General features: G+C 41.3%; 1 protein-coding gene across 1 annotated transcript in view; it reads left to right on the top strand.

The window, feature by feature from the left end:
• The first annotated feature begins 516 nt into the window (after window positions 1-516).
• FBXO42 (F-box protein 42) overlaps window positions 517-24,054 on the top strand; it is a 76,517-nt gene continuing 52,979 nt past the window's right edge. The window contains exon 1 of the mRNA XM_047792065.1: window positions 517-729. The gene's annotated coding sequence lies outside the window, so the exon portion shown is untranslated. The remainder of the gene's footprint in view (window positions 730-24,054) is intronic.

The following is a 24,054-nucleotide window of genomic DNA, read 5'->3' as shown; positions in this document are numbered from 1 at the left end:
AACTCCCCAAGATATGTGGCTCTGGGAAAATGATACCTCCTGTGCCTCAGTTTCCTCATCTGAGAAATGGGGCTAATAACAAGTCATACTGTGTTGGTACACAGTTACGAGAGAGTTCCCTCACTTTATATCCAAGAGCACTTCCATCCGCTACAGCCCTCCCCTCTGTTCATGGGGGCCCTCAGGAGGTACAAACGAATTAATTCCACGTATCATATTCTCAGGCCGTTGGGAAAATTGTCTAGTTATCCCAGGCTGTGCAAAGGAGAGTGAGTGCAGTTCTAAGGCCGTTTGTAGGGACCCGAGGGAGGCGGGCGTAGAAGCACGACATTTCTTCCAGGCTTTGCTTCCCCAGGCGACACACCGACCACGAAGAACCTCGGCGGAGGTCCCGGGTGCGGCACGTACCTTCCCAACTAGGCACCGCCCACAGGTCGCCTCGCGCGGTCCCGCCGAACTGACGTAAGTGCGCGCGCGTCCTCCGCGCCGATCCCCGGCGCATGCGCGCTCCGTGCTGTCTTCTCCCGGCCAGAGCAGCAGCGGCGGCGGCGGCGTTTGAGTGGAGGAAGATGGCGGCCCCGAGCGACTCGGTGTCCCGCCAGCTGTGAGGAGCCCCGAGTGCTGCAAGCGCGGCCTAGGGCGGAGCGCCTCTGCTCTGGTCCCATCCTTGGCTCCCTCCCTGCCTTCGCCAGCAGAGCGTACTTGAGAGCGTGGCGCGGGCTGGACCAGGTGAGGCTTCTTCCTCTCCCTGGGCCGCGGCAGGGAGCCGGCGCCTTCTGCCCTTTATGCCCTGGGTCCGGCGCAGGCCCTGCGCCCGGCACGGGGGTCGGTGACGGCTGGCCTGGGGGCCTTGCTTTGGTCATCCTCGGCCTCCTCAGGTTAGGCAGGGAGGAGGAGAGCCCCTTTCTAGCCAATCCTTGGGATGAGGGCGAACCCGGCCTCTCTCTAGCAGGGCGGTTCTCGTCCTCTCACCGGGGCCACCAAAGGGTGTGTGACCAGAGTAAGGATGGCTTAGGGGGTCTCGGATTATCTTCCACCCCACCCTCAAATTTTTTAAAGCCTTGGGAGAGGAGCCAATGTCCTCCAGAAAATTGGGGCTGCGGAGAGGGGCCAGCATCTCTGAAGCTGCAGTTGCAAAGGGAAGATTTTGAAATTGGCTTAAAAAATAAAACACAAGCAGCCTTTCCTACCCTTTAGCTTTTTGAATGTAGCCCTAGCGAAGTAGAAACTGAGGATCTCCTTGATTGAGACAGCAATCCACGTTGTGAGTGTGGAAGGCTTCTGGTGAGAATTGTTTGTGCAGAGGGAATCGGGGAGGGTGGGAACCAATTTGTAAACGGAGAAAAAACAATTGTAAGATCTTGATGGTCTCTGCAAAGTAACTTCGTTGCTTATTGAAGTCCTTGTTCCTTTGGATTCAAACCTTTGGATTGTTAAGATTCGGAACACGCAATTGCTTTTGTCTGTTATCTCCCGAATTTTATTAGGAAAATAAAAGCTTCATTTTTAATTGCCAAAGTCTTTAGACTTTCTGTGGTGGGTTCCGATTGCTCAGCGTGAAGATTCAGACACATCACCAATTCTCACTTGCTGGCTGGGACCTTGTATTGTACTTGTTAGCCTTTTTTAGAACTTTTGTTGTTGTTGTTCAAATGCTAATTTGGAGACTTTGATTTTGTTTCTCTCACTTAGGCAAGCTGGTTTGAAGCTTGTGGTCTCTTCTAACCGGCTTGAGGAATGATGGCTTCAGTTGCAGTTATGCTGTGGAATTGTTGAGGCTTTGGCTTGGACACACCAAATACCTTTTGTAACTTAAATTTGTTTTGCTTGTGCTTAAGAATGATGACATCATGGGTTTAAAGGGATGAAATTTGAGAGGAAATAGCATCATTTAGAATTGAATACTTAAGATTCAGCCTGTAGCTTTTACAGGGGCCAGTGATGCTCTGTGTCATATCCCTAATTTTGAGCATATTCATGTGTATAATCTAATTGGTTTCCTTTCTATTGTATGTTGTCATTTTAGATCCTGAAACTCTTTGCTTTTGGCAAGCCTGATATAAATACATTACTCAATCTACATTGACCCATGAGTGTTTTGTCTACTTCAGAAAGCTTTTAATTGTTGAAATGACAACTGTTTAGTTTAATACGAGCTAATTCTTTGGCCATTTTTTTCTTTTCTTAAAGTCTTTTCCCTATAGATTTTAGATTTTCTTAGTGCCTTTGTTAAGGATATAAACCTAAACCAGCAACTTCTCCATTCTAGAAAATTGCAGAGCCACTCTACATTTCAATTTGCTAATAGTCATGAAATTAATGCAGTGAAACATCCTGGTGGTTTGACATTATGCTTCTTGGCATAATGTGTTGCCTTGTTGTGCTAAATCATCATCAGGTATTGATGCAACTTCGTGACATCCATGACATCACTCACTGTCCAGCATTTTGCCTTTTGCAATTTCTTCCTTCTCAGAGTCACCAAAAAGGGGTTCAGGAAAAAGCTTAGGATGCTTCTTAAATGTCTGGTTTCTGGTAGAACCTTCTCTTAACACTGCTTTATATACTTAAAACCCTTCTGTGAGACTCAGAGCTGTGGGATTGCTCCCTATTGTGAAAATGCTAGCAAGATTGCTGGGTTTTTCGAGAATATTGAGGTCCTGAGGAGAATTTATCTCAGAGATGGACAAATATGTGATTATCTTCGTGATTTCAGGGTTGTCTTAGTCTCTATAAAACCAAAAGCCATTTGTTTAAATAGTGCCCTTCCCACTTCACAAGACTGTTATGTGAAGCAAAAGAGTAATAATTCTGATAGCATTTTGTAAAATAGAAGGTAAATGTAAGATTGGTTATTTAATAATCAGTTTTATGAAAATGCCTATTAAGGGCCCTCTGTGTGCTAGACATTTTGAGAAGTAGGTACTCAAGATTCTAAGACAGCTTTTGGTCTCAAGTTGTCTACAGTCTGGTCGGAAGCCAGACTGGAAAACCAGTTAAATATATTATAGAGTAAGAAATGCACTGACTCAACCACGGGAGTCAAGGAAGGCTTCTCAGAGCCAGGGTGCCTTTCCCCAACATTTGCTGATATTCTGCAGGGAAAAAAAAAATCTGCCTTGTATGAGCAACCTGCTTTTCAAAAAAATTTCTGTCATGAGTTCTTTTCCCCGTTATTCATTCACTGTCATGACACTTCCCACACAGTATGCCCCAGTTATAGTTTCTGCATTCTCAAAAATCCACCAGTCTTGGGAGAACCTTTCCAAGAGTGAGTCACATGAACAGCAGTATACACAAACATTGCAGCTGCAATTAAAATATCTCAGATTACTAAATGGTGACAACTCGAGAGTGATGATACTTTTGTTTTTGTTTTGTAAACTGGCAGAAGGAATACTTTATGATATTAATTTGATCACATTTAATAAGTGTTTAGTTGTCAGTCCCTTAAAATGTTATCTATAAGTGGTTATTAGTACTGCTTCCTGTCTCCCAATAATAAATAAAATGAGAAAGTCCTTTTCTTTTTGAGGTGAAGCTGATAGCTTAAGCCAGAACTATATGAAACTATTTTATAGACTCTACTTATGTGGGTTGGGCTGCCTAGCACCTCTCATATTGAACTTGTTTTCAATATAAGTTTCATCCTAGTGCTTTGGTATTTGAGAATTAATTTAGTATGTTGTCACCTAACATAGTACAGATTTTATGAATTTTTGGATTAAGCGCAATCCATAAGTGGTACAGTATTGAAGACATACCGTCCATATCTTGCTGAAAATGAGTGCTTTTAGGTAGTGGTTGAAAGAAGAGTGAAGGTGATGTGTTTGTTCATTCTTCTGTATTGTAACAGTTTGTTACATGTAGAAAGATAAGACCTATAGACAAATCATTTTAAAATTTGCCCATGGAGTTCCCTTCCTGGCTCAGCAGAAACGAATCTGACTGGTATCCATGAGGACGCAGGTTCGATCCCTGGCCTCTATCAGTGGGTTAAGGATCCGGCTGTGCTGTAGGTGGAAGATGCGGCTCAGATCTGGTGTTGCTGTGACTATGGTGTAGGCTGGCAGCTGCAGCTCTGATTCAACCCCTAGCTTGGGAACCTCTATATGCTGCGGGTGCAGCCCTAAAATAAATAAATAAATAAATAAAATCTTAGTTGCACTGTTGTAGCTCAAGAGCTTATATTTCCTTCCTCATACATGTATTGGAGAGTAGATTTGCTTTGCATTCTGATTGCCTGTATTAAATTTCTACTTTTTAATTTCTTTTTTTTTTTGTCTTTTTGCCATTTCTTTGGGCCGCTCCCGCAGCATATGGAGGTTCCCAGGCTAAGGGTCGAATCGGAGCTGTAGCCACTGGCCTACACCAGAGCCACAGCAACGTGGGATCCGAGCCACATCTGTGACCTACACCACAGCTCACGGCAACGCCGGATCGTTAACCCACTGAGCAAGGGCAGGGACCGAACCCCCAACCTCATGGCTCCTAGTCGGATTCGTTAACCACTGCGCCACAATGGGAACTCCTAGTTTTTAATTTCTAAAGTTTTCTCCTAGGTTTTTTATTTAATTTTTTTCCAGTGTTGCTCTTCTGTTTTGCTTCAAAGGTGGAAGGATCTTGTGGTGCTTTGATGCTTGTTTATAGATATATAAATCTGATAAATGTATAGATAGTATATAAAGCAATAGTTACTTGTAAAATTCTGCTACTCTAGACAGTAACTTAACTTACACAGTAACTTATTTTCTTTTGTCTTCTAGTAATACATAGATTTGAGGTAGCTGGTTTAATTTCTATAAAGGCAAACAAGTTTTACTTTTAGCTACTAATAGTCCCTTAGAATATTCAGTATTTAGGAAACTTTTTCTTCAGCTATTTTAAGGAATTCACTGGTATGGCATACTTTTCCAAATTTGTGTTTCCTTTATTATTTTCGTCTTAAATGTTTGATTTATGTTGCTATATAGAGAACAAGGAATTTTTTTCCAGAATGAATCTCTTGGTGCATTGTTTGGAGAAAGATTGATGTTAATTATGAATTGCTAAATACAGTTTTTACTAAGTGTCACCTCTCCCATCTGCTGCCTTTTCTGATAGAAGTCAAGGGAAAATGGAATTTATCCTTCTATTTTGTATTTATTTTTATTTATTTTATTTTATTTTTTTGTCTTTTTGCCATTTCTTGGGCCGCTCCCGCAGCATATGGAGGTTCCCAGGCTAGAGGTCTAATCGGAACTGTAGCTGCCAGCCTACGCCAAAGCCAAAGCAATGCAGGATCAGAGCCGCCTCTGCGACCTACACCACAGCTCACAGTAACGCCGGATCGTTAACCCACTGAGCAAGGACAGGGATCAAGCCCGCAACCTCATGGTTCCTAGTCAGATTTGTTAACCACTGCACCACGACGGGAACTCCCTGTATTGATTTTTAAAGGTTTTTTACTAGTAGTCTTGCCATCTTTTGCCAAAAAGCAACAGTGTTGTGTCTTTGTCTTTTTTTGGTTGATCCAGCAGTGTTACGTTTGCAGTCTGTTCTTTGGGACTGCTTTCTTAGCTTTTGCTTTGAGATACCTAATAATATCTTTCCAAATAGACTCTTTGGTCTAGTCAAAATCAAGCAAGCCACTCTCTTCCTTATTATTGAATCTGAAGTTTACTTTTCTGTGGGTCCTTCAAATTTTGATTTGTCTGTCTCTCTGCCTCACCACTTCCCCCATTGCTTTTTATTTTTCCAGGAAATACAGCTCCCTCTTCTAAGTGTGTTTCATAAATCATAATGGAATTTTGGAATATAATCCCTCATAGAGATGCATGATGGTGTGTGGTTTAGAATTTCACATTTTATTTAACTTAGAAGTAGCTTAATGGTAATGAATTTGAAGACATTATGCTAGGTGAAACAACACACACAAAAATAAATATTGTATGATTACGCTTGTATGAGATACCTAGAATAGTCTAATGCAGAGAGAGAGAGAGTAGAATGGTAGTTGCCAGGAGGTGAAGAGAGGAGGGAATGGGGAGTTACTGTTTAATGGGTATGGAGTTTGGGGTGATGACTGAGTTCTGGGTGTGGGTGGTGGTGATGGTTACACGATGATGTCAGTGTACTTGATGCCACTGAACTGCGTATTTTAAAATGGTAATTTTAGAGTTCAGTGGAAACAATCCGACTAGGAACCCTGAGGTTGTGGCTTTGATCCCTGGCCTCCACTCATAGGTTAAAGGATCCGGCATTGCCGTGAGCTGTGCTGTAGATCACAGATGCGGCTCTGATCTGGCATTGCTGTGGCTCTGGTGTAGGCCGGCAGCTGTAGCTCTGATTAGACCCCAGCCTGGGAACCTCCATATGCTGCGGGTACAGCCCTAAAAAGACTAAAGATAAAAAAAAAAAAAAGTAATTTAGGAGTTCCCACTGTATCACAGTGGGTTAAGGATTGGGCATTGTCTCTGGTGGCAGGGGTTCTATTCCTGCCGGGTGCAGTAGGTTGAGGAGCCAGTGTTGCTGCAGTTGTGGCGTAGGTCGCAGTTGCAGTTCAGATGACAACTTCCATATGCTGCAGGTGCAGCCGTTAAAAAAAAAGATAATTTTTGCATTAATGTGTATGTAAGCACAGACATACACGGGAAGCATAATGATTTTAATATGCTCTGTGGGCTAGCTTGCTAATAATTAATTAATTAATTGTCTCTTTTTGGCCTCACCCAGGTTAGGGGGTTGAATTGGAGCTGCAGCTGCTAGGCTACACCACAGCCACAGCAATGCAGGATCCAAGCTGGATCTGTGACCTACTCTGCATTTGCGGCAATGCTGGATCCTTAACTCCCTGAGCAGGGCAAGGGATTTAACCTGCATCCTCACAGATACTAGTTGGGCTTGTTACCGCTGAGCCACAACAGGAACTCTATGGAATTATTTAATACTCTTTAAAAAAAAAAATCTTGGAGTTCCCGTCGTGGCTGAGTGGTTAATGAATCCGACTAGGAACCATGAGGTTGCGGGTTTGATCCCTGGCCTCGCTCAGTGGGTTAAGGATCCAGTGTTGCCGTGAGCTGTGGTGTAGGTTGCAGACATGGCTCTCATCCCGCATTGCTGTGGCTCTGGCGTAGGTGGCTACAGCTCTGGTTAGACAAAAACAAACAAGCCAAAAAAACTCTTGTATTCTGTCATGTAGTTCTGTATTATCTTCTTCAGAATTCCTCAGATTTCCCCGTTTGTTCCTCATTGGATTTGCTGACATTTCGCTAGATCAGGCTTTCATGAGCTGAAGGCAAAATGAAGTACTCCAGTAATTCTTAGCCAGGCCCCTGCTATTTCCTAGTTGTATGATTTCTCTCATCTTCAAAATGGGAGTTACAATTCCTACCTCATGACCTGTGTAAAATATTTAATAAATATCTAACACATGGTAAGCACTCCATGAAAAGTAGTTGCTATGAATTCCCACTGTGGCACAGCAGGTTAAATATCTAGAATTATATGCAGGGGGCGCAGATATGATCCCCAGTCCTGCACAGTGGATTAAATATCTGGCATTGCTGTAGTTGTGGCGTAGGTTGCAGCTGTGGCAGGGTTTTGTCCCCTGGCCCAGGAACTTCCATATGCTTCAGCTGGGAGGAAAAAAAAGTGGTTGCTGTATTTCAGTTTTTCTCCTTGGTAATCTTTGGAAATGATTAAGATTGAAGTGACAGCTGTATGCAGATGACATGATACTATATATAGAAAACCCTAAGGACTTAACCCAAAAACTACTTGAACTGATCAACAGATTCAGCAAAGTAGCGGGATATGATTAACATTCAGAAATCAGTCGCATTTCTGTTACTAACAATGAAATATCAGAAAAGGAATACAAAAATATAATACCTTTTGAAGTTGCACCCCCCAAAAAAATCAAATACCTCGGAAAACCTGAGGTGAGACTTATATGCTCAGAACTATAAAGAAGTGAAAGACTTATATGCTAAGAACTATAAAACATTAATCAAGGAAATTAAAGAAGATGCAAAGAAATGGAAAGCTAGTCCATGCTTCTGGGTTGGAAAAATTAATATTGTAAAAATGGCTATACTACCCAAAGCAATCTACAGGTTCAATACAATCTCTGTCAAATTATCCATGACATTTTTCACAGAACTAGAACAAACAATCCAAAAATTTATGTGGAACCACCAAAGACCCAGAATTACCAAAGCACTCTTGAGGAACAAAAACCAAGCAGGAGGCATAACTCTCTCAGACTTCAGGCAATATTACAAAGCCACAGTAATCAAGGCAGTGTGGTACTGGTACCAAAACAGACATACAGACCAATGGAACAGAATAGAGAACCCAGAAATAAACCCAGACACCTACGGTCAATTAATCTTTGACAAAGGAGGCAGGAATATAAAATGGGAAAGTCTTTTCATCAAGTATTGCTGGGAAACCTGGACAGCTGCATGCAAATCAATGAAACTAGAACATATCCTTGCACCATGCACAAAAATAAAATGCTTAAAGACTTAAATGTAAGACAAGACACCATCAAAATCCTGGAAGAGAACACAGGCAAAACATTCTCTGACATCAACCTTACAAATGTTTTCTCAGGTCAGTCTCCCAAAGCAACAGAAATAAAAGCAAAAATAAACTAATGGGACCTAATCAAACCGACAAGCTTTTGCACAGCAAAGGAAACCAGAAAGAAAACAAAAAGACAGCTTACAGAGTGGGAGAAAATAATTTCGAATAACTGACAAGGGCTTAATTTCTAAAATATGCAAAACAACTTATACAACTCAACAGCAAAAAAGCCAACAACCCAATTGAAAAATGGGCAAAAGACCTGAATAGACATTTCTCCAAAGAAGATATACAGATGGCCAACAAGCACATGCTCAACATCACTGATTATTAGAGAAAAAATGCTCAACATCACTGATTATTAGAGAAATGCAAATCAAAACTACCATGAGGAGTTCCCCTCGTGGCTCAGTGGAAACGAATACGACTAGGAACCATGAGGTTGAAGGTTCGATCCCTGGCCTCACTCGGTGGGTTAAGGATCCGGTATTGCTGTGAGCTGTAGTGTAGGTTGCAGATGCAGCTCAGATCTGGTGCTGCTGTGTTTCTGGCCTAGACTGGCAGCTATAGTTCTGATTAGACCCCTAGCTTTGGAACCTCCATATGTTGCAGGTGCGACCCTAAAAGGACACAAGCCAAAAAAAAAAAAAAAAAACCTACCATGAGATACCATCTCACCAGTCAGAATGGCCATCATTAATAAGTCCGCAAATAACAAATGCTGGAGGGGGTGTGGAGAAAAGGGAACCCTCCTACACTGCTGGTGGGAATGTAAGTAGGTATAACCACTATGGAAAACAGTATGGAGGCACCTTAGAAAACTGTACATAGAACTACCATATGACCCAACAATCCCACTCTTGGGCATATATCCGTACAAAACTTTCCTTGAAAAAGACACATGCACCCACATGTTCATTGCAGCACTATTCACAGTAGCTAAGACATGGAAACAACCTAAATGTCCATCGACAGATGAATAGATTAAGATGTGGTATATGTACACAATGAAATACTCAGCCATAAAAAAGAACAAAATAATGCCATTTGTAGCAACATGGATGGAACTAGAGACTCTCATATTGAGTGAAGTAAGTCAGAAAGAGAAAGACAAAAACCTATGATATCACTTATATCTTGAATCTAATACACGCTGCAAATGAACCTTTCCACAGAAAAGAAAATCATGGACTTGGAGAATGGACTTGTGGTTGCCAAGGGGGAGAGGGAGGGAGTGGGACGGATTGGGAACTTGGGGTTAATAGATGCAGATTATTGCCTTTGGGGTGGATAAGCAAGGAGATCCTGCTGTGTAGCACTGGGAACTATACCTAGTCACTTATGATGGGGCATGATAATGTGAGAAAAAATAATCTATACATGTATGTGTAACTGGGTCACCATGCTGCACAGTAGAAAATTGACAGAATATTGTAAACCAGCTATAATGAAACAAAAATAAAAAGCATTAAATAAAAACATTTTTTAAAAAAGATTGAAGTGACAGTATTACGACAGTCCAGTCTTAAAGGACTACTATCTGAATATTTCTTCTCTGATCAGAAACCTATGGTAACTCATTATTGTCTTACTCCTTTACTTATCTTTGAAGCTCTCCATATGGCCCTTTTGTCCCTTTCGAGTCTTATTTTCCATGTCACCCATCATGCAGTCTGTTCAAGCTGGGCTAGTCTTACTGCCTGTCATGTATATCATGTTCATTTTTATAACTGGACCATTTCTAGACAGGCATTTTTTTTCATTTAACTACTCTATCCACTCAGATTATCTCCTCTGTGCTCCAACACTTAACCACTGTTACTTTTGTACAATTTGGTTAAAGTTAATATTCAAAAAAAATTACTGGGAGTTCCCGTCGTGGCGCAGTGGTTAACGAATCCGACTAGGAACCATGAGGTTGCGGGTTCGGTCCCTGCCCTTGCTCAGTGGGTTAACGATCCGGCGTTGCTGTGAGCTGTGGTGTAGGTTGCAGACGCGGCTCGGATCCCGAGTTGCTGTGGCTCTGGTGTAGACTGGCAGCTACAGCTCCGACTCGACCCCTAGCCTGGGAACCTCCACATGCTGCGGGAGTGGCCCAAGAAATAGCAAAAAAAAAAAAAAAAAAGAAAATTACTGTGCTAATAAATTCCTGCCAAATAGCTTAAAAGGGATATAGCATGCAGTATAATTCATATGTAATATTTTTTGTGTTTTATAGGCTCATGTAGTACTTACGTTATTAGGCACTCAGATATTCATTCAGTGTATACATTTGATTCTGATAGATTGATATTCCTCCTGAGCTTTCTGAGGCATTGCCTGATGCCTAGTGTCTTTTGAGTCTTTCTTGCCTTTTTGTTCATTAGTCCATTTATTCAACAAGCATTTACTGAATGCTGCTATGTACTAGGCATGGATCAAGATACTAGGTTTCAGTGGACAAAATAGTCAGGCCCTCTGATTTCCTGTGTCTTATATTTGTGAATGAAGAAAGCAATTAATGACCAAAATTTCAGATAGTAGTGAGTACTTCAAAGAAAATCGAAGAGGGTGTTATGATGATGACATGGGACTGAAAGGGAAGACTACTTGAGGTTGGCTGGTTTAGAGAAGGCCTCAATGAGAAGGTGATGTCCAGACTAATGACAGAAGGCAGGAGGTTTAATGCTAAGTTTTGGGTACACAGTGAACAGCTAGTACAAAAGTCTAAAGTAGGAACCAGGATTCAGTCAGGATTCCCAAATTGCATTTGTCTGTTACTGAGTTTTTGCATCATAATCTAAAGCAGACTTTTCCCAGAGTCCTCATCGTGGTGCAGTGATAATGAATGTGACTAGTATCCATGAGGATGTGGGTTTGATCCCTGACCTTACTCAGTGTGTTAAGGATTCTGTGTTGCCGAAAGCTGTGGTGTAGGTCGAAGATGTGGTTCAGATCTGGCGTTGCTGTGGCTGTGGTGTAAGCCAGCAGCTGCAGCTCTGATTCACCCCCTAGCCTGGGAGCCTCCATATGCCTCGGGTGTGGCCCTAAAAAAAAAAAAAAAAAAAGATTTTGGGAGTTCCTGCTGTGGCACAGTGATATTGTTGGTGTTTCTGCAGTTCTAGGACATAGGTTCAATCCCTGGCTTGGCACAGTAGTTTAAAGTATCTGGTGTTGCTGCAGTTGTGTTTTAGTTTGATCCCTGGCCCAGGAACTCCATATGCTGCTCAATGACAAAACAAGAAAAAAATTAAAAAAAAAAAGTAATTTAAAAAATAGATTTTGGTATGTGTATTAGAAGGAGCATTGAGCTGATATGGGTTCTATTTTGACACTAATTACATGACCTTAAAGTCACTTAAGATTTTTGACTTCAGTTTGCATACTTGTAAAATCTGTTTTCAAGGAGTTTCCGTTGTGGCACAGTGGAAAGGAATCCAACTAGTATCCATGACAATGCAGTTTCGATCCCTGGCCTTGCTCAATGGGTGGGGAATCCTGCATTGCTGTGAGCTGTGGTGTAGGTTGTAGACTCAGCTGGGATCCTGCATTGCTGAGGCTGTGATGTATGTCAGCAGCTGTAGCTCCAATTTGACCCCTAGCCTGGGAACTTCCACATGCTGTGGGTGGGGCCCTCAAAAAGCAAAAATAAATAAATAAAATAAGGATTCAACTGCCCCATAATCTCTATAATCTCTAAGATCTCCTTTTATAATATTTTATACATTCCTGGAAGTTTTATTAGCCATATTTTATTTTATTTTTTAATCTTATTTATTTATTTTTAGGGCCATGGGTATGGCATATGGAGGTTCCCAGGCTAGGGGTTGACTTGCAGCTACAGCTGCCGGCCTATATCACAGCCACAGCAATGCCAGACCTGAGCCTCATTTGTGACCTATACTGCAACTCATGGCAATGCCAGATCCTTAACCCACTGAGCGGGGCCAGGGATTGAACACGAGTCCTCATGGGTACTAGTAGGGCTTGTTTCTGCTGAGCTGCAATGGGAACTCCTCTTTATTTTATTCTTATTTTTATTTTTATTTATTTTTTGCTTTTTAGGGCTGTACCTGCAGCACATGGAGATTCCCAGGCTAGGGGTTGAATTGGAGCTACAGCTGCCAGCCTCCACCACAGCCACAGCCATGTGGTATCTGAGCCATGTTTGCAACCTACACCACAGCTCACGGCAACACCAGATCCCTAACCCATTGAGCAAGGCCAGGGATTGAACCCACAACCTCATGGTTCCTAGTCAGATTCATTTCCACTGCACCACGATGGGAACTCCTGTTTCTAATTTTTAATTTATTTAGGCTGTGCCCATGGCAGGCAGAAGTTCCTGGGCCAGGGATTGAACCTGCACCACAGCAGTGACAATGCTGGATTCTTAACCACCAGGCTACCAGGGCACTCCAGCCATATTTTAACATATTGCTCAGTAAGATATGTAAGGCATAGGAAAACTATAAATAAGAACATAAGGTTAAGTTTTAGAAGTACTGCTGAGGGTTTTCTGACCTTGAATTTGCTCTGTTAAAAAAAATTAAGATTCCTGGACCCATCCCTGTTTTCTGAAACAATTTCCAGGAAATGTACCTACTAGGTGATTTTTTGTTTTATTTTTTAATGGTCAAGCAAGCTTGTGAAACAAAGATTTATTTCATGGATGTATGCCATTGGCCTTTAGGTTTCCTGAGGATAGGGAGTAGTTAAGATATTTATCTGTCATGGATTCCTTTGCTCTGACCACCACCAGAAAAAAATATAAGTGGAAATGAAATTTTCCATTGTCTTAACAATATCTTGTCAAGATGTATCATATTCTTTTTTGTTTTTTTTGTTTTTGTTTTTTTTTTTTTTTTGCTTTTTAGGGCCGCACCCATGGCATATGGAGATTCCTGGGCTAGAGGTCGAATCAGTGCTACAGTTGCTTGCCTACGCCACAGCCACGGTAACACCAGATCCGAGCTGCATCTGTGACCCATACCATAGCTCACGGCAACGTGGGATCCTTAACCCACAGTTGAAGCAGGACTTCCAATCTGTCTGAATTACAGCTGCTACCAGGAATGGAACCCACAACCTCATGGTTCCTAGTTGGAGTCATTTCTGCTGCACCACAACGGGAACTCTAAAATATATTATGTTTTTTTTTTTGGCTTTTGAGGGCCACACCTGGGGCATGTGGAGGTTCCCAGGCTAGGGGTCGAATTGGAGCTGTAGCTGCCCACCTATACCACAGCCACACTGGATCGAAGCCATGTCTGTGACCTACACCACAGCTCACAGCAACACCGGATCCTTAACCCACTGAGTGAGGCCAGGGATCAAACCCACAATCTCATGGTTACTAGTCGTGTTCGTTAACTACTGAGCCACAATGTAAAATGTATTATGTATTCTTTGCAGAATATTTTTATGTCATTGAGCAAGCTTCTCCATGCAAACTGAGAGATTTGATCAGAGTGCTGTGGATTATACTTTAAAAATTTTGTGTTAGTTGATTTATAGTATTTTGTCAATTTCTTTTGTATAGCAGAGTGACCCAGTTATTTATATAAATATATATATACACACACATTCTTTTTCTCACATTATCCTCCATCACAAGGATCTTGTTGCTTATCCACTCCAAATGCAATGGTTTGCATCTACTAATCCCAGACTCCCATTCCATCCCATCCCTCCCCCTAGATTGTAGAGTACTTTTGAATTTTGCTTCCTGAAACACTGTTTTCACCATGCTTCTCACTTGCTCATGTTTAGTGACTTCCTTTCTAGAGACTTCAGAACGTATTGGACTCAAATTCTGGTTCCTTCTCTTTTAACAAAGCCGGCTAATTGTGGGCAAATTAATTTATCTGGGACTCATTATTCTCATCTGTAAAACATATAACTGATATAGTCCCTCATAGAGTTGAGATAGGGTTAAATGAGATAAGGCATTTGGCATATATTCTCAATACCTGTTGATTCCTTTTCCTTTTATCAGCTAGTCTTGACATAAGCTGCATTTTATATTTTTTTCTTTTTACGGCCACACCTGCAGCATGTGGAAGTTCCCAGGCTAGGGGTTGAATCAGAACTGCAGCTGCAGGCCTGTGCCAAAGCCACAGCAATACCGGATCCTTAACCCACTAAGTCAGGCCAGGGATGGATCCTGCATCCTCATGGAGACTCTGTCAGATTCTTAACCTGCTGAGCCACAATGGGAATTCCACCAGCTGCACTTTAATGGTTTCTTAAGAAGTTAGTATTCAGAGCCCATGGACTGGCAACATTGGCATCACCAGGGTTAGAGGGCAGAATGTCAGATCCCACTCCAGGCCTACTGAATCTGAATCTGTAGTTTGAGATCCACATTAAAATTTGAGAAGCATTGGAACCTTAAGAGATTTCCTCTTTTAATCTGAATTCCTAATAATTTAGTTCTTTTTAACTTTAACGGGTTGGTTTTGCTGTACACTGTTAGCTGAAACTATTTTATTTTATTTATTTATTTTTCCTTTTTTGGCTGCACTGACAGCTTATGGAAGTTCCCAGGCCAGGGATCAAATCCAAGCCACAGCTGCAGCAATACTTGATCTTTAATCCACTGCACCAGCCTGGGGATCAAACCTGTGCCACCTCAGAGACAAGAGTGGATCCTTAACCAGCTGTGCCACAGTGGGAACTCCAGCTGAAACTATTTAAGATGAAATATATGAGCACATGTTCAGAATAAAATTTCACCTACAGAAATTTTTACATATTTTAAACTGTATTAAAAGCAAGGTTTAGCTTTTTAAATTTTATTTTATTATTTTTTATTTTTTTGCTTTTTAGAGCTGCACTCCCGGCATATGGAGGTTCCCAGGCGGGGGGTCTACTTGGAGCCACAGCTGCTGGCCTCCACCACAGCCACAGCCCACGGCAACCTGGATCCTCAACCCACTGAGCAAGGCCAGGGATTGAACCCACAACCTCATGGTTCCTAGTCAGATTTGTTTCCACTGTGTCACAATGGGAACTCCCAGCTTTTTTTATATTATGAGAAATTCAGAAGAGTGCATGAAACATGTGCAGTTTAAAGAACAATTATAAGCAAACTCCTGTGTAACCATCATTCAGGTCAAGAAATTTAATATTGTCAGTGCCCCGGAGGTCCTTCCATTGTATCCCTCTTTGATTATAGTCATTTTTTGCTCATATAGAAGTAGTTACTGTTTTCTCTTTTGTGATAATTTCCTTGCTTTTCTTGATACTTTTATCACTGTGTATCTCTAAATAGTAGTTTAGGTTTGTATGTTTGTCAGCTTTACATAAATGGAATCATACTTTGTGTATTCTTTGTTGTCTTCTTTTGCAAAATATTAGAGATATATCCATGTTATAAATTTTCATTTTAAAGTAGTAAAGCTCAAAAAAGTCTGGCAAATTTTGGATAATTTAGGTATAAAGCCTTGATTTTGGAAGAAAACGAAAACATTAATTCAAAAAGATAAATGCACCTTGATATTCATAGTGACATTATTTATGATAGCCAAGATAGGGAAGCAACCTACGTGTCCATCAGTGGTTGAACGGATTAAGAAGAGGTGGTATGTATATATACAATGGAATACTACTCAGTCATAAAAAAGAATGAAATTTTGCCATTTGTTAGGAGTTCCTGTTGTGGCTCAGCAGTAACAAACTGGACTGGTATCCATGAGGATGCGGATTCTATCCCTGGCCTTGCTCAGTGGGTTAAGCATCTGGCATTGCCACAGGATGTGGCGTAACAGTATGGGTCGAAGACATGGCTCAGATCTTGCATTGCTATGGCTGTGGCTTAGGGTGGTGGTTACAGCCCCAATACCACCCCTAGCCTGGGCCCTAAAAAACCAAAATAAATAAAATAAATTTAAAATAAAATAAAAATAAATGCAAAAAAGCAAATGCCAAAGACTTTGATTATTAAAGAATAGATACTGAGGAATCAGGGTTTTTGACCCAAATTTGCACTGTGACAATCCTGAAGCAAAGTAAAGGATAGATTGGAGAAGGAAAGAGTAAACAGCGGGAAACCCAGCTGATTCTCTTTATTGCAGAAGTTAAGCGATGATTTTGGCCTTTAGGGCAGCAGTGGAGGTAATTGGAAGGAAGGGACAATGTGAGAAAAATTTGTCAGTTAATTAGATGTGAGAGGAAAGATAAAAGACTCTCAGGTTTAAGTTGGGTAAATGGAAGGAAGGAAGATAATTGGGTAGCTGGGAAACTGTTCAGTATGAACTTGGTGTCAGCTGTCCAGCAAGCAATTAAAAATGAAAATCGGGAGATGAAGTTCAGGAGAATCAGGCCTAGAATGAGTTTTGGAGTGATTTAATTGTCCATCTGTCTGTCCATCCTTTTGAACAAATGTTTCATCACATCTGCCTTTTATCAGGCATAAGGAATGAACACATCAGTCTATAACCTCAAGGATTTCACAGTCTAGCTAGTCACTCTCTTAGTGGTCATACTTGAAACCATGTGATTCCTTAAGGAGAGAATGTATCAAGGACAAATAAGGCAAAAATGGAATTTTGGTGGCCATCTCAACCCTTAGGGTATGAAGGGATAAAGGAACCTCAAAGTGAGGGTTCAGAGGGGTAGTAGAGACCAAGGGGAATATGCAGAGTCATCAAGAATTAAACTGAATTTAAGGAATCAAGATAGTGCCAAAATGAAGTTGGAACTTTTGAGAAATTTCTTTAAAATGAATTTAAGGTGTTATTTTATTTTGTACATACGATCGATGATAATGTAATCTTAAAGATTCCTTTTTCTCTTTGCCATGTTTTTCATCTTTTCTGATCCATAATTGATTGAGATAGAATTACATTAGTGTCCCACTCAGCTACGTTTTTAACTTTGGATTTTTGCTGATATGAGCAGAAATTCCTATTTGGAACTTTTGTCCTTTGTTTTTACCTGTAAATAAAATACTGTCTTCTATCGATCTAAGTTGACCTGGCTCATGATAATTTCTTTTTTATTGTGGTAAAGTATGCATAACATAAAGTTAACCATTTTAGCCATTTTTAAGTGATAGTGTAGTGGCATTAACTATATTCACTTTTTTATGTAATGATGATACTTTTATTCTTACTGCCTTTTATTTGCTAAATATTTCTCTATTTTATTTATTTATTTATTTGGCCATGCCTGTGGCATGTGGAAGTTCCCAGGCCAGGGATCAAACCCATACCACAGCAACAATCCAAGCAGATACAGTGATAACAATAACGACGGGTTCTTAACCCTTTTCACCACAAAAGAACTCCCTTTTACCATTGTTTTTGTTTTTGTTTTCAATTTTATGGCCATACCTATGGCATATGGAAGTTCCCAAGCCAGGGATAGTAATTGTGAATTAGTCCCTTATCAGTCTCTCCTGGGGACCAATAAATTTTCTTTAGTATCATTTTGAACTTAAAATTTTTATATATTTGATACAATAGAAGCCATAATAGTTTTCTTTTCTTTTTTGTCTTTTTGCTTTTTCTAAGGCCGCTTCCCACGGCATATGGAGGTTCCCAGGCTAGGGGTCTAATCAGAGCTGTAGCCACCAGCCACAGCCACAGCCATAGCAATGCCAGATCCGAGCTGCGTCTGCGACCTACACCACAGCTCACAGCAACACTGGATCCCTTACCCACTGAGCAAGGCCAGGGACTGAACCTGCAACCTCATGGTTCCAAGTTGGATTCGTTAACCACTGCGCCAGGACGGGATCTCCCATAATAGTTTTCTTAGATTTTGTGGGTTTTACTCTCAAATTGTTTCCTCTTAGGCCTGTAGGAGTATCTTCAGTTTGGCTTCTCTGACCTTTTGACATGACTGCATTAGTCTTTAATAGTTCCTTTGCTTCTGGGTGCAAGAAGATATTTCAGGCTCATCTTGTACCTTTCCTACCCCACTTGTAGAAACTGCCATTTCTTGCAGGAGATCTACTTTTTTTTTTTTTTTTTTTTTTTTTGTGGAAAATAGAATATGAAGACCACAATCCAGGTGCTAGGGGTACTCATTGCTAATGAGATATCATTATTTCTCTTGTGAATCTTTTCTTTTTTTTTTCTTTTTTCTCTCTTTTTTTTTGTCTTTTTGCCTTTTCTAGGGCCGCTCCCGTGGCATATGGAGGTTCCCAGGCTAGGGGTCAAATCGGAGCTGTAGCCGCCAGCCTATGCCCGAGCCACAGCAACGCCGGATCCAAGCCGCGTCTGAAGCCTTCACCACAGCTCACGGCAACGCCAGATCGTTAACCTACTGAGCAAGGGCAGGGATCGAACCCGCAACCTCATGGTTCCTAGTCGGATTTGCTAACCACTGCGCCACGAGGGGAACTCCTTGTGAATCTTTTTCAGTGGACAAGGCTAAGAAATACTTTCCATTAAGAGGGGAAAAAATGAGTTCCTACTGATAATTTGGATTTATATTTACAGTTGCATGGGTTTTCCTTAATTTCTTTAATTTTATTTTTGTATCTCTTTCCTTTTATGCTGGGTTTTGGGGGGGCTTTTTTCTTTTTCTTTTTTTTTTTTGGTTTTTAATGGAGTAAACAATTATCTAATTGCTTTACACTGTACCTATAGTAGTTTCAGAAAAATAATGGCAGTGTTGCTACTACAGGCAAGACACTGAATATAGCCTTTTTAAATTTTTTTATGGCTGCACTTGCAGCATATGGAAGTTCCCAGGCTGGGGTCGAATCAGAGCTGTAGCTGCCGGACAGAGCCACAGCCACAGACACAGCAACACTGGATCTAAGCCGCATCCATGACCTACATCACAGCTCCTGGCAACCCCTGATCCTTAACCCACAAAGCAAGACCAAGGTTTGAACCTGCTGACCCACAACAGGAACTCTGAGCTTTATTTTTTTCATGAGTTCTTTTCTGTACTTAAAACCCACAAAAGATACATGTGGTAAGAAATATTACTTTTTAAAGCTACTTGAACTAATTCCTCTCTCTAGTGTTATGCCACCAGCTTCTTATACGATTAGGTAATTTTATTTTTTCAAATATATTCCTCTTGATGATATCTCAAGATCACTGTTTACCTTTCTGAAACTCCATTTAATAGGTGTTTACTTTCATCCAGAGAATTTCATTGTATAAGAATAAGAGAAGTTGAGTATTTCTTCATACCTGTGTGCCTCTTTGGTTCATCTTCATGTACTCTCCATTTAACACTTCTCCTGGGTGAAGTTTTGATTATGGTTTGCAGCTTTAAAGAAGTGGCAGAGAAGTATATAATTCCTAACAAACTAAATATTATCTTTCTTTTGTACGGTGATACTGTGTGGGTGGGAATTCTACAAATGTATGTCAATTTGATTTTAGAATTTGTAAACTGATCCAGAAAAGTAAATGTGAAGCAGTGAAATTAGAGGCATTTAGTTTTATATTATGTTCTTACTTATGGGTTTTTTTTTTTTTTTTTTTGGTCTGTCTTTTCTAGGGCTGCACTGTTGGAATATGGGGGTTCCCAGGCTAGGGGTTTAATCAAAGCTATAGCCGGCGACCTACACCACAGCCACAGCAACACCAGATCTGAGCCATGTCTTCGACCTACACCAGGGCTCATGGCAATACCGGATCCTTAACCTACTGAGTGAGGCCAGGGGTCGAACCCGAAACCTCATGGTTCCTAGTCAGATTTGTTAACCACTGAGCCACAGCAGGAACTCCGTTTATGGGTTTCTTTTTTTTTTTTTGTCTTTTTGCTATTTCTCGGGCCGCTCCCGCGGCATATGGAGATTCCCAGGCTAGGGGTCCAATCGGAGCTGTAGCCACCGGCCTACGCCAGAGCCACAGCAACTCGGGATCCGAGCCGCGTCTGCAACCTACACCACAGCTCACAGCAATGCCGGATCCTTAACCCACTGAGCAAGGGCAGGGATCGAACCCGCAACCTCATGGTTCCTAGTCGGATTCGTTAACCACTGCGCCACGACGGGAACTCCCGTTTATGGGTTTCTTTTAAAGAATATTTAAAAGTTAGCTGTTTAGAATTGACCATAAGTTGACCTTTGGCTCCAAGTACAAAATTTTGCCATCACTTATTTCTTTCTATCTAGAATTTAATATTATAAGCCTTCTTTGAAGACATTTGTAGGTTGCACAGTCTTTACTTATTTTTATAAAAATGGTACGGGAGTTCCCACTGAGGCAGATTGGTGATGGTGCGACAGTCTCTGCAGTGCCAGGCTGCAGGTTCCATCCCTGATTTGTCACAGTGGGTGAAAGGATCTGGTCGCAACTGCAGCTCAGATCTGATCGCTGGCCTGGGAACTCCAAAGGCCAACGTGAAAACAACAACAAAACAAAATACTGCATTTTGACATTCCTGGTCTTTTTTTTTTTTTTTTTTCCATTTTTTTAATCAGACAATTAGTATAGTATACAGAATCAGTTTCCTTGAGATTATAGCAAATTTTAAAGGCAGTCAAAGAGAATAATTTCCCTGACTCCATCCTTTTAAATGTTGACTCTTGGAGTTGCCATTGCTGCAGCAGAGATGAATCCAACTGGGAACCATGAGGTTGCAGGTTCGATCCCTGGCCTTGCTCAATGGGTTGAGGATCTGGCGTTGCCATAAGCTGTGGTGTAGGTCGCAGATGCGACTCTGATCTGGCATTGCTGTGGCTCTGGTGTAGGCCGGCAGCAACAGCTCTGATTAGACCCCTAGCCTGGGAACCTCCATATGCCTCGGGTGCGGCCCTAAAAAGACAAAAGACCCCCCCCAAAAAAATGTTGATTCTTAAATTTGAATTGGGGAGTTCACATCATGGCTCAGCAGAAATAAATCTGACTAGTATCTGTGAGGATGCAGGTTTGATCCCTGGCCTCGCTCAGTGGGTTAAGGATCCGGCACTGATGTGAGCTCTGGTGTAGGTTGCAGACGTGACTTGGATCATGCGTGGCTGTGGCTGTGGCCAGCAGCTGTAGCTCCAATTTGACCCCTGGCCTGGGAACCCCCATATGTCATTGGTGCGTCCCTAAAATTAAAAAAAAAATGAATTAGGGTATTAAAAGATTTTTAGCCATCACTCTATTCATTTGAAGTACAGTATGTATGATACAACACATATAAGAGAGCAGTTAGCATTGGCAATTTTCACATGTTCCTGGATGTTCTATCTTAAGGCATATTGTCTGCCTTAAAGCAAAATTCTGGTTATGCATGTTTCATCTATTTTTTTTTTGAACATGTTGCATCTTGATTGCCTTTTGTGTTCTTGCCTTTGTCTGGACTTTATTGAAAACTTTAGTAATAAGTGAAATATGCATTTTAATTAGGTAGATTCTTAATGAGCAGAATTTGTAACTTGTGAAGTGGTGAAAAGTAGAAACTATCTGTATTATTTATCTAATGTTGGCTTAGGTCTTTAGGCCACCTAACTCAACAAATATTTATATAACTTTAGATGATGAAGATACTGTACAAAATGAATAGAAGGCTAGAGGCATACTTAATTGGCTGGAGGGGATGGAGGAATCTCACAAAAGGAATAACTGAAATAATGAGTCGGAATTTGCTGTACTGGTAAGTAGGAGACAAGTATTTTAGGAAGAGGATGTGGTCAGCAAGAACAAAGACCAAAGAAGGGAAAAGACCTTACGGTGTTTCAGAAAAAGTAGCTCAAAATGACTGAATTGAAATCTTAGGCGTTCCCGTCGTGGCTCAGCAGAAACGAATCACTAGCATCCATGAGGCCGATGGTTTGATTCCTGGCCTGGCTCAGTGGGTTAAGGATCCACTTAATCATGGCATTGCCATGAACTGTGGTATAGGTCGCAGACGCGGCTCGAATCTGGCATGGCTGTGGCTGTGGCGTAGGCCAGCGGCTATAGCTCTGGTTTGACCCCTAGCCTGGGAACCTCCATGTGCCGCAGGTGTGTCCCTAAAAAGACCAAAAAAAAAAAAAAAGAGCTGTTAATCATGTCATTGTTAAGTCCTTGGCATTTTTTATTTTATTAAAATGTTCATATTTCTTTCTTTTCTTTTTTTTTTACATTACTGGTTATAGCTCATCTTTAATATTCAATCACTTCTGGTTCAGTATATTTTCCCTTAGAAAAGATCCACTGATTTGGGAATGCTGTTTTGTATGTGCTCCACTGCTTCCTCCCTCCCCCCAAAAAAGTTACTGATATGTTGACTGATTCTGGGATAACAAACAGATATGGGGGGAAGGACATACGAAATTAAAATGTCACTGCCCTTTTGCCATCTTCAGTAAATTTAACCACACATACCAAGAGCTTTGCTTATACTTTAAAAAGATATTGGAGGAGTTCCCGTTGTGGCTCAGCAGATTACAAACACAACTAGTATCTATGAAGACGTGGTTATATGTTACATATAAATATATATTATATATAATATATTACATATATTTCTTCTAAGTCCTTTAAAATATTAGTGTATTTATGGAGTTCCCATTGTGGCATAGCAGAAATGAATCTGACTAGGAACCATGAGGTTGTGGCTTTGATCCTTGGCATCACTCCGTGGGTTAAGGATCTGGCATTGCTGTGAGCTATGGTATAGGTCACAGACGCAGATCGGTTCTAGCGATGCTGTGGCTGTGGTGTAGGCAGGCAGCTGTAGTTCTGAGTAGACCTCTAGCCTGGGAACCTCCATATGCCATGGGTGTGGCCCTAAAAAACAAAAAAACAAAAAAAAAGTTTATTTATTATGCTGTAAATTCATTGTAGCTTATTTCCTATAGACTTATGTTGACATTTTTAATGGGGTGTTTTAGAGGGAGGTTGTCATGGCAGCTCAGGCTGCCATGACAAAATACCATAGGCTAGGTGGCTTAAACAACAGAGATTTATTTCTCACAGTTCCGGAGCCTAGCAAGTATAAGATCAAGGTGCTAGCAAAGTAGTTTGTTTGTTTGTTGTTGTTTTGCTTTTTAGGGCTATACCTGTGGCATATTGAAGATCCTTGGCTAGGGGTTGAATCAGAGCTACAGCTGCCAGCCACGGCCACAACCACAGCCAAAGCCACAGCAGTGTGGGGTCCAAGCCGAGTCTGTAACCTATACTACAGCTCACAGCAGTGCTGGATCCTTAACTCACTGAGTGAAGCCAGGAATCGAACCCATATCCTAATGAATACTAGTTGGCTTCTTAACCCGCAAAGCCACAACAGGAACTCCTGAGCTTGTTTTTGTTTTTGTTTTTGTTTTTTTGTCTTTTCTAGTGCCACTCCTGTGGCATATGGAGATTCCCAGGCTAGGGGTCTAATCGGAGCTGTAGTCGCCGGCCTGTGCCAGAGCCACAGCAACGAGGGATCCGAGCCGCGTCTGCAACCTACACCACAGCTCATGGTAACGCTGGATCCTTAAGCCACTGAGCAAGGCCAGGGATCGAACCCTCAACCTCATGGTTCCTAGTTGGATATGTTAACCACTGAGCCACGATGGAAACTCCCTGAGCTTGTTTTTAATTTTTTTTTTTTTTGAGCTCGTTTTAACGT

This window comes from Phacochoerus africanus, chromosome 8 (genome assembly GCF_016906955.1).
Source record: "Phacochoerus africanus isolate WHEZ1 chromosome 8, ROS_Pafr_v1, whole genome shotgun sequence".
NCBI classification, from domain to species: Eukaryota; Metazoa; Chordata; class Mammalia; order Artiodactyla; family Suidae; genus Phacochoerus; species Phacochoerus africanus.
Note: the sequence above shows the minus strand (reverse complement) of the source record. Positions and strands in the feature narration are given on the sequence as shown.